This window comes from Chanodichthys erythropterus, chromosome 2 (genome assembly GCF_024489055.1).
Source record: "Chanodichthys erythropterus isolate Z2021 chromosome 2, ASM2448905v1, whole genome shotgun sequence".
NCBI classification, from domain to species: Eukaryota; Metazoa; Chordata; class Actinopteri; order Cypriniformes; family Xenocyprididae; genus Chanodichthys; species Chanodichthys erythropterus.
The window spans coordinates 30839098-30850514 of record NC_090222.1 but is presented as its reverse complement, the minus strand read 5'-3'; positions in this window follow the sequence as shown (position 1 = coordinate 30850514).

Sequence of the window (11417 nt, the reverse complement as noted above, 5' to 3'; positions counted from 1 at the left end):
AAAATAAATAGGAAAAATGTGTTCCATGACTTCTTAGGAATATGTGAATGATTTGCATGTTTAACTAATTTATGGTAAATGCAGTATACAACATTTATTAATTCACTGCTCTACTATCCCTTATTTTTTTAGACATTCATCAAAGGTTTAATATTGTAAATATTTAAATGTAGTGGGGGAAAAAAAATCAATATATTACAGAAACAAACAAAAAATAAACAACGGTGTATAAAAAGTTTTTTATTGGACTGAAAATGATACATTATTTCACATTCCAACCTTCAAGATTGCAGTGAAACAAAATATTGTTCCTGTTCTTGCAGTTCAAGTAATCAAGTTTATGAGGAAAATTCTTAATTTTCTTGGAATGACCGGTTTCTCTTGGTCAAAGTATCCTATTCACCTTTGGTATATAGGCCCTTATATATATTTAATTTGAAATAAGTATTATATATTATAGAGTGGGTGCAGAGTGTTTATTTTCCTCATAGCCCAACTATACCCAACTACACATTTCATCAAATTTCAAGTTGACTCAAAATATCAAGCAATTTTGTAATTAATGCATTGTAATGAAATAACGTTTAAAAAAGAGTGACCGCCTGCCCATCAATTTAATAAATTAAAAAAGTGTATTAACTTGTCCAAACACAGTTTCATCTTATTTGATTTTTGCCTGACTGTATGCAAGTGATGTTTGTTTACCCAACAGCTAGGCTAGGCTAGGCTATAGCATAAATATGAATATAAACAAAGTGACATTGAAAGTGGAATTCAAATATACAATTTCAAAACCTGTCACAACATACACTTTATTTTTTAAAGGGTTTTATTACCGCTGGATGGCGACCTTTCCCTGTTTCGTGTAGTTCACAGGTGACAGTTTTGAGAATGATCAAACCCCTGGACGAGATTGCTGCAAAAAAACAGAACATTAGTGTGAAATTATTCATTTTCCCCTCACTAATTTCACTGGCAAGTCTGCTGATTCCGTCTCTGAGCATTTTTATAGGCTGAGTAATGAATAAAATACCACCAGCTGCGGTAGTGAACTTTATTGATAATTTCACACTTTATTAAAAAAGCATGTGGAGTCTCGATTTTAACCCGAGTTGAAAACGAAGACTGACAGCTGACACGTCCACATAAAGCTTTCATACACCGTGTCTTGTCGCGTCGCACGCATGCAGTATAAACGAGTCTGTCAGACTCCAACAACAACAAAAAGTCATTATACTCCGGTTCCGCGCGAATATTTCGACGGATATGTCAAACAAGCGTACATGAATTATTAGTCTGGTCTATACGCCGTGTAAATGAGGTGATCGATGCTTCAGAGAAGAGGGAATACGTAAGGGAAAAGTGTGGGTAGCAGGAAAGCCTTGGTGAAAAGAACAAGGAAACGCGAAACTAAAGCTAACTGCCATTGGTTAATGAGTATACTAAAGCAAAGGTCACTAAACTCTAGTACTGTACTACTGTGTGTGTTCATGGGTGTTGCTCCCAGTGCTCGTGGCATCCAAGTGATGCATCGCAACAGCTGACACTGTTTTGAGCCCTGAAACGAAATATTTAAGACAGCTCGCACATTGTAGGTCATCACAGAGCTTTTACCCTCCCTTGAAACACACACGGTCCTTTCACCAGCTGAGTCAGTAAAATCAAAGTTGTTAGGCCTGCCTAGGCTAAAATGACAAATGCAATAATGTAATGTGAAATGTGTGTGTCTGTTAGAGTGTGTGTGAGAGATCAACCTCTGAGGGCTTTCCCTTCTAACTTCCACCTACACACCAACTGTCGCAGCACAAGTGTTATTACTGTATTTAGAATTCTGTGCATATCTGTGGCTTACATAATGAGGTTATAATGTGCTGCTATACACAGCGTATGCCAAATATATGGAGTTTCTTTCATAAATTAACCGATTTTATATTGACTTTACCTCAAAGGACATAATTTGGGTGTCACAGAAGCATAGCTACCAAAAGATTTAATGGTAACACTTCACATTTAGTCAGTCTATTAGGTATCATGAACTATTAAAGGTGCTAAAGAGGATCTTTTCGTCAACTGAGAAACCAAAGACTGTCAGTGAGTTTTTGAAATGATCGCATGCGTAAGAACAACCCCCCTCCTTCACAGCTCATTTCGAGGGAACGCCTCCCAAAACTCGTGCACGAGTATTGGAACACGAGTGTTTTCCACCGGCATTAGCTGTGTCGTGTTAGTGGATTCATTATGTCGGACTCACCGCAGGTAACTCATAATCTGCAGTTGTTACTCCTGTCTCCTGACAAAAACATTGCATGCGGCGCCTGTAGAGTGTGGAAAGCTGCGCTCGTCTCTCACAAGGAACGTCATGGCAGTGATTGACAAGCCAGAGGGCCAATCGTTTACGCGATGATCGCGTAAACGATTGGCTGATGTTTTTAAGGCCCTACCTCGTGCACAGATGATGTATATTAATATTATTCCTTTCAGTGCACCTAATAAATAGTCTTTTATCAGTTAGTAAAGACAGTTTCAAGTAATATTGCAAAAATGTATAAAACAAAACATCCTCTTTAGCACCTTTAAGCAATATATATTTTAAAGTATTTATTAATTTTTGTTAATTGTACTGTATAAATATGCCCTTTATTAGGCTATGTTAAAACATTAATGTTAATTGATACTTGTTAAACTTGGATAGTTCACCCAAAATGTTTTGCTTTTTTTTTCCAAACAATGGAAGTCAATGGGGTCCAATGTTGTTTTGGACACCATTTACATCATTGTTTAAAAACAGTTAAAAATATACAGAAGACAGTAAGTCGTTCAGCTTGGAACAACATGAGGGTGAGTAAATGATAATTTTACATGTACATTTATGTATTTGACAGACGCATTTTTCACATTGCATTTAAAGGTCCCGTTCTTCGTGATCCCATGTTTCAAACTTTAGTTAGTGTGTAATGTTGTTGTTAGAGTATAAATAAAATCGGTAAAATTTTAAAGCTCAAAGTTCAATGCCAAGTGAGATATTTTATTTAACAGAAGTCGCCTACATCGAACGGCCAGTTTGGACTACATCCCTCTACTTCCTTCTTTAATGACGTCACTAAAACAGTTTTTTGACTAACCTCCGGCCACAGGAATACACAAGAGTTGCGTTTGTAGAGTGTGTTTGTCGCCATGTCGTCGAAACTCTGTTATTTTCATCCCGCAGTTCAATCACCGGGTCTGATTCCGGCTCAAATTGATAGGGTAAAATTAAAGACATGTTTACAATAACACTGAGCGCGTGCATCTCCACGTTATGATAAGAGGCGTGACCTTTCCGGGCACGGTGCGCTCAGAGCTGTCGAATCACAACACAGGAACCGCTGGCACAATCAGAACTCGTTACATATTTCTGAAGGAGGGACTTCATAGAACAAGGAAGTCATCAGCCCGTTTTTATGACAGTGGAAACAGCTGTATACAGATAAGTAAATTATGTGAAAAATACTGTGTTTTTTTTACACGCGAAACATGAACACATGTTATATTGCACACTATAAACACAATCAAAGCTTCAAAAAACCACGAAAAACGGGACCTTTAAAGATACACATTTACATTTAATCAGTTCTCACTTTCCCTGAGAGTCGAACCCATCACCTTGCTGTTGTTAGCGCCATGCTCTAATGTTTTAGCTACAATAATTATTTTTTTGTGTCAACTAAATCATGTAAAGGTATTATTAATTGTTGATACTTAATGAATTAACTGATGTTATTGACTTGAATCTAATAAAATACTTATTAGAAGTTGTGACACTGATGAGAAAAGAGATTGAGTTTACAATGAGGCTCAATAAAAGAACTAGAATTAGAACAGAAAATATGTAAATGAAGAAATATGATTCCTAGGCATAATGCAGGATCAAATGAAATACAACATTTAATAGAGGTTGAAAGCAAAAGTGGCTGAAAAAGAGGAGCACTGAAATGGAGAGAGTAGGGAATGAAAAGGTGAGTGGAAGGTGAGAGTGGAGGGTAGGGATGATGGACTGGTATTTAGGTAGTAATCTGTTTATAGTAGGCTAACCCTGACCGGCTTCGCCTTTAGTTTAGGGAATTTTCCAGGGGCTGCAGGTGGTATGTGTGTAATGAGAAAGCTTTAAAGGTTTCCAGTGCTCACAAATAAGGCAGAGAGAGAACAGAGTAAATGTCCTCACATGCCAAAGAACAGCCAGCAGTGTTCAAATTGTGGCAAGGGTTATGTTGGAGTCCCTGGTTTATTTTCTTTTAAACCTTGAAGGGGGTCAGGAGTGATAAGCCTCAAAACGTATGATAGACAGAGTCTAATTGCTTTCGGGTTTTTTTTTTTTTTTAATAACCCATGTTTTGTCTGCTTCAGTATAGGCTAAAAGGTGAATGTGATTTTACCAAGTACGACATGTTCCTGGATCAACATCTTTGTTGATCCTGGAACAACGTTCCAATCAACCAATCAGATTTGAGGGTCAAGTTTACCATTTATGTCAAGTTTAGGCTTGCAACCAGGGTTAGGTGCTTCTACATCAGTGTTATCTTTCCCCTCTGATTTTAGGGATAAGTTATGGGTAGGATTAGGTTTAGGGGTAGGAATAGGGTTAACACTAACAGGAATGTTGTTCCAGGATCAACAAAATATGTTGAAACATGTCTTACTTGGCAAAATCACGGTGACCAGGCTGAAACATAAAAATTTTACGTTTACTGCAGTGAACCTTCCCACAAAAAGTGGTTTAGCCTTTAAGCTACCCTTATTACAAGACCACAATAACAGGCAGAAAACAATTGTTATAGAATTAAAATGTGATTTTTATTACTTTTGGTGAGTGGTTGAAAATCCGGTCAGATATTTTCTGCCTAACAACATGTGTTGACTATGTCAATTCATTTATTCCAGTATTAGTACATCTTATTGGAATGTGCATTCAATTAGAATGTCTGTAATATTTAATTAGAGTGAAGAATAACAGTCAGCTCAATGCTGAGACTCAAGCACAATGTTTGCAATATATGCTCATTTGAGAAACAAAATGCAGTCAGGCAGCTGTCATACATCAGATTTTCTAAATCATATGCAGGTCGGCAAACACAGTTTAAGTTACAAAAATGATTGGTTGTAGATCTGATTTAAATTTTTTGGGGGTGACTAGATTTTAATAATAATGGTCTACAATTTTTGGGTTTTGCACCCCTGCGTTATGATTTCTTGAGCTGATATAGGGCTATTTGTTCAGCAGAGTGATGTAAGTTTCATTATTATGTCATCATAATCATGACTTCTAGCATGATGCATTTCATATCATGTATGACACAATACCAGCGTCAGACCGCATCACTCACTGTTTTGCCTAAAAAGCAAGTAGGCTTACTGTCTAAAACCAGTCATCGATTTATTCATAGATCCAGTCAAAGATGTATTGTAGTCATTTCTGTTTTAAATTGAGATCCCTTCCCTTTATAACTCACTTATCCTCTGCCATTCCCAAGTCAAGGGTCGTATACTGACCCAATAGCATATCTTGAAAACTAGAGCCAATCAACAATTTTAAGCATAATTTTTGTTCTCAGTGACCCAAAATTAGTAAAGATTGACTACATTTATTTCAGAAGCATTTTGGCTGAAGACCAGTTTGATAATGAATTAGATATGAATTGGTAATAATAAAATGGAACTGAATTCAAAATTCAGAGTAATGGATAACAGCAGTTATTAGGCCGATTGTTACATCACCATCATTCAAAACAAAAAAACTCAAAAAAAAAAAAAAAAAGATTAATAATGCAGCAGTCATACATCAAAGATGAATTGTATTCACACTCATGAGTTAAAGACAAGCACTGTGTCAGAATATGCGTACTTCCATACTATATAGTAGGTGAAAAACAGTTTGTGAGCCGAGCAGTATGTCCGATATCACAGTATTCATTAAACAGTAAAAGAAAAGTACACGGATGACCTACTACATCCGGCGAGAATCTGAAGTGCGCATTCAATGGCACTTTATCCCATGAGGCCACGGGAGATGATTTGTGAATGGATTTGAAGCAACTAATGCCCTAGGTCACATTGACAACATGGCGGAAGTAGTACATCCGAATTTTATTCATACTAGGCTACATGTATAGAACATAATTTTTTAACGGTTGCGAAGTAAGTTTCAAACTAAATGGAATACCTACTATATACAGTATGCGATTTCAGACGCAGCAAAGCATCCAACATAATTTTTCGCAAAACAAAATTGGCAACACACACACACAAAAACAAAACAAACTTGCAAACAAAACAATACTCAACTTGAAAACAGAATACAAAACAAAACTCCCAAAAATCCCTGCATTGTACTCTTGGGCATGTTTAGAACTTTCTGATTGAAAAAAGTTGGATATTTTTTGGAAAACTGGGACAAATGGTCAAAGTCAAGTTGTCAATATTTAGACAAAAGAGTCTAGCTTTTGCTCTTATTGGGGCAACAAAAGCGACACCGGCAAAGATGCCAATGACCATCAATCATTCAGTGAGCGCATCACAAATTGAGAGCATCTTTATATTGCCAGACATTGATCGAATTCTCCAGCGTCACAGAGCCACGTTCCCAACTTCTACTCTTTTGTTACTCTGTCCATTCAAAATTGTCTTTCAAAACAATCAAGACATGTCTCATCATTTAGGCCAGCCAAGTTGGAACAGTAGGTGAACATTGACCAAACCCTGCTAGAACATTAGGGCCGGATGGGATGCGGTAGAGTGCTGATGTAGCACTGAGCCTGAGCGTGTGGGCAGTAAGGAAGTCCATTAGTGAACATGAAGAATACTTCTCTCTGAGTGTTTGTTTCGAGAACGAGGACGTCACCGCGATTGTGTTGCATTTGTCTGTGGATTATTTAGACTTGCACCTGCTGTTTTAGAAGCATGCTACTTATTTATTTATTTATTTTTTTGGCCATGTATATTTTTAGTCCAATTGTGCGTGCATGTTTTCTCCATGTCTTTCCATTAAAGGTTACAGTTATTTGTTTGGAAAAGGGATATACGGTGTGTGTGTGTGTGTTCATACTTGTATGGGATCTAAAGCAAAGCGTTTGACGTAACGCCAGACTGTTACTGTGGCACCCCTCTCTCTTTCTGTTTACTTGTCTCTGTTTGTCCATCTGTCTCTCCTTCTCTTTCTCCCTCTGCCCCCCATCACTCACACCATCTAATGTCTGTCATTTCTACTCCTTATCTTCTTCCATTCTCTTATTATTCCTTGTTTCTCTCCTTGCTTCGTCCTTCTCCCACTCTCACCCCTTTTATCTCGCTCTCAAATTTCTCTGCCTCTGTCAGTCCCGCGAACCCTTTTTGTTCATTACCATCAAACGATTGTGGAAGCATGCGACTGCAGGAGCAAGAGTCGTCGAATGGCTGGAAGGAGGAAAGATTATGGGCCGTGACTCAATTTGATGGATCGTTTCATGAGTTTAGCATGTCCACTGAATCATAGGGGTCACCAACGCCTCCCACTGACTTCGAGAACACGGTGTGTTTTGAACGAACCGGCGTATGATGCATAGCTCAAGTGTAGTATTGCTGAGTTCACATTAGCAGTAAATAAGGTGGGTTTGTTTTCGCCCCGCTGCCCACTGAGTGATGCTGTTCTGCTATTGATTAGCATCCATGGGTGTGTGTGAGTGTGTTTCACTCCAGGTGGAGATGATGGGAATTTTACGGCCCGTTTAGATGCGTGGACGCGGTCATCCCCTCCGCGCACTCGTGAATCAAACACGCTGGGCCTACACGTCGATTAGCGAGAAGTGCAATTTAAAATAAAACAAGATCAAGGCGAGATGGAGAGCTCCTCCTCCTGTGTCGATGCAGACTGTATGGCATTTAGACAGAATGGTTTCATCCAACAGGGGAAAAAAGAGAAGACAACTGTCTGTGTACTCTGGTGTTGGCATGGTAACCACTCTGCCTGTGCTCATTCTGTTGTTCGGTCATATATATATATATATATATTTATCAGACCAGTGTTTTTCCAGCATTTATCATTCTCTCTCGAACTTTTGCGCTGTAATACACCACTTCATAGGTGTCCTTTAGGAACGAGCTGACCTTTTCTCTTCACAAAAGGAACAAAAGCACTTGTTTGGTGTCACTCTCCCCATCTCTTCGCATTCATAACCTTCCCTGTCGTAGAGACTGAAATCGGCATGATGGATTTCTCCTTTTCTTTTTATTTTTCGTGTCCTCTGAGCTGTGCTCTTAGCTGTCATGTCCGTCATCTTCTCCAGTTAGAACTGGACAGCTGTGTCCCATTTTGTCACTGTCCTCGCACGGTCACCTTTGACCTTTCCAATGGGCCGCTAGCTTTCTGCTTTCCTTTCCTTTCTCTGGAGTTCCCTTTCAAATGTGGCTGGTTTGTTTTTTCACTTATTTCTTAAAGGGATAGTTCACCCAAAAATGAAATTTCTGTCATTAAGTACTCACCCTCATGTCATTCCAAACCCACAAGACCTTCGTTCATCTTCGGAACACAAATTAAGATATTTTTGATGAAATCCGAGAGGTTTTTTTATCTCCCATAGAAAGCAATGAAATTACCACATTCAAGGTCCAGAAAAGTAGTAAAGACATCATTAAAATAGTCAACGTGACTACAGTGGTTCAACCTTAGTGTTATGAAGCGACGAGAATACTTTTTGTGTGCAAAAACAAAACAAAAATAACAACTTCATTCAACAATTTTTCCTCTTCCCTGTCATTCTCCTACGCAGCTGACGCAGTGAACGCATTGCAGAGCTTCCGTGTTTATGTCCAAACACTGGCTCGGTAATGGCCGACGCTGTTCACGTGAGCAGCACGACGTGTGTGATACTGACGCAGGAGCTGGCCAATACAGAGACGGTGTCCGGACATAAACATGGATATTCTGCACTGCGTTCTCTTGACCTTGAATGATGGTACAGTGGGTACGGAAAGTATTTCAGACCCCCTAAATGTTTCACTCTTTGTTATATTGCAGCCATTTGCTAAAATCATTTAAGTTCATTTTTTCCCTCATTAATGTAAACACAGCACCCCATATTGACAGAAAAACACAGAATTGTTGACATTTTTGCAGATTTATTAAAAAAGAAAAATATCACATGGTCCTAAGTATTCAGACCTTTTGCTCAGAATTTAGAAGCAGCACCCTTTTGATCTAATACAGCCATGAGTCTTTTTGGGAAAGATGCAACAAGTTTTTCACACCTGGATTTGGGGATCCTCTGCCATTCCTCCTTGCAGATCCTCTCCAGTTCTGTCAGGTTGGATGGTAAACGTTGGTGGACAGCCATTTTAGGTCTCTCCAGAGATGCTCAATTGGTTTAAGTCAGGGCTCTGGTTGGGCCATTCAAGAACAGTCACGGAGTTGTTGTGAAGCCACTCCTTCGTTATTTTAGCTGTGTGCTTAGGGTCATTGTCTTGTTGGAAGGTAAACCTTCGGCCCAGTCTGAGGTCCTGAGCACTCTGGAGAAGGTTTTCGTCCAGGATATCCCTGTACTTGGCCGCATTCATCTTTCCCTCGATTGCAACAAGTCGTCCTGTCCCTGCAGTTGAAAAAAAACCCCACAGCATGATACTGCCACCACCATGCTTCACTGTTGGGACTGTATTGGACAGGTGATGAGCAGTGCCTGGTTTTCTCCACACATACCGCTTAGAATTAAAGCCAAAAAGTTCTATCTTGGTCTCATCAGACCAGAGAATCTTATTTCTCACCATCTTGGAGTCCTTCAGGTGTTTTTTTTAGCCAACTCCAGGCGGGTTTTCATGTGTCTTGCACTGAGGAAAGGCTTCTGTCGGGCCACTCTGCCATAAAGCCCTGACTGGTGGAGGGCTGCAGTGATGGTTGACTTTCTACAACTTTCTCCCATCTCCCAACTGCATCTCTGGAGCTCAGCCACAGTGATATTTGGGTTCTTCTTTACCTCTCTCACCAAGGCTCTTCTCCCCTGATAGCTCAGTTTGGCTGGACAGCCAGCTCTTGGAAGTTCTGGTTGTCCCAAACGTCTTCCATTTAAAGATTATGGAGGCCACTGTGCTCTTAGGAACCTTAAGTACAGCAGAAATTTTTTTGTAACCTTGGCCAGAGCTGTGCCTTGCCACAATTCTGTCTTTGAGCTCTTCAGGCAGTTCCTTTGACCTCATGATTCTCATTTGCTCTGACATGCACTGTGAGCTGTAAGGTCTTATATAGACAGATGTGTGGCTTTCCTAATTAAGTCCAATCAGTATAATCAAACACAGATGGACTCCACTGAAGGTGTAGAACCATCTCAAGGATGATCAGAAGAAATGGACAGCAGTTAAATATATGAGTGTCACAGCAAAGGGTCTGAATACTTAGGACCATGTGATATTTCAGTTTTTCTTTTTTAATAAATCTGCAAAAATGTCAACAATTCTGTGTTTTTCTGTCAATATGGGGTGCTGTGTGTACATTAATGAGGAAAAAAATGAACAAATGATTTTAGCAAATGGCTGCAATATAACAAAGAGTGAAAAATTTAAGGGGGTCTGAATACTTTCCATACCCACTGTAATTTCATTGCTTTCTATGGGAAATAAAAAACCTCTTGGATTTCATCAAAAATATATTTATTTGTGTTCAAAGAGAAATGAAGGTCTTGTGGGTTTGGAACGACATGAGAGTACTTAATGACAGAAATACAACTTTTAGATGAACTAAGTCTGCCCACTTTTCACTCTGTGTCATTGTTTTAATATCTCCTGGATTGGCCGCTGAGGAATTAAGCTTGTGTCATGCCCCTAGATTACATGATACCGGATACATGTATGGAAATAGCGTGACCTTGCATCATCACCATGACCAGGGACGTGCACAGGGGGGTTGCTCAGGTTGCCCGGGCAACTGCCCATATGCCTTTCTCAACTCACGTTGCCCTTCTGAGGTGGAAAAAAATAAATAAAAAAATCGTACAATGGATGCAGAATTTCACGTAGGCCTAGATAAAAAAATAAATAAATAAATAAAAAATCGCAAAGCCTCATTCACTTCTATATTCGGGCACCCGTCCGAAAGTGAAAGTCAGTAGGGGAAGGGCAAACTCTGTTTACGTCGCAGCAGCGCTGCACGCGACCGGCACCTGAGCTGAGCCTGCATGAGCGGCACTAGAAGGAGATTGTCGCGGTTGTCGGGTGAGACGACTTAACGTTGTCGGAAAGGTGAGTAAGGTTATAATCGTTAACGAAAACGAACGAAAAAACGAAAACTAGGTGGGAAAAAACATCGTTGTTAACTGAAATAAAAATTTTCAGTTAACGACTGATAAAAAAAGGGGGTTGCCCTTTTTTTTAGGTCAGAGCAACTGCCCCTCAAAATTCCTGTGCACGTCCCTGACCATGGCTAC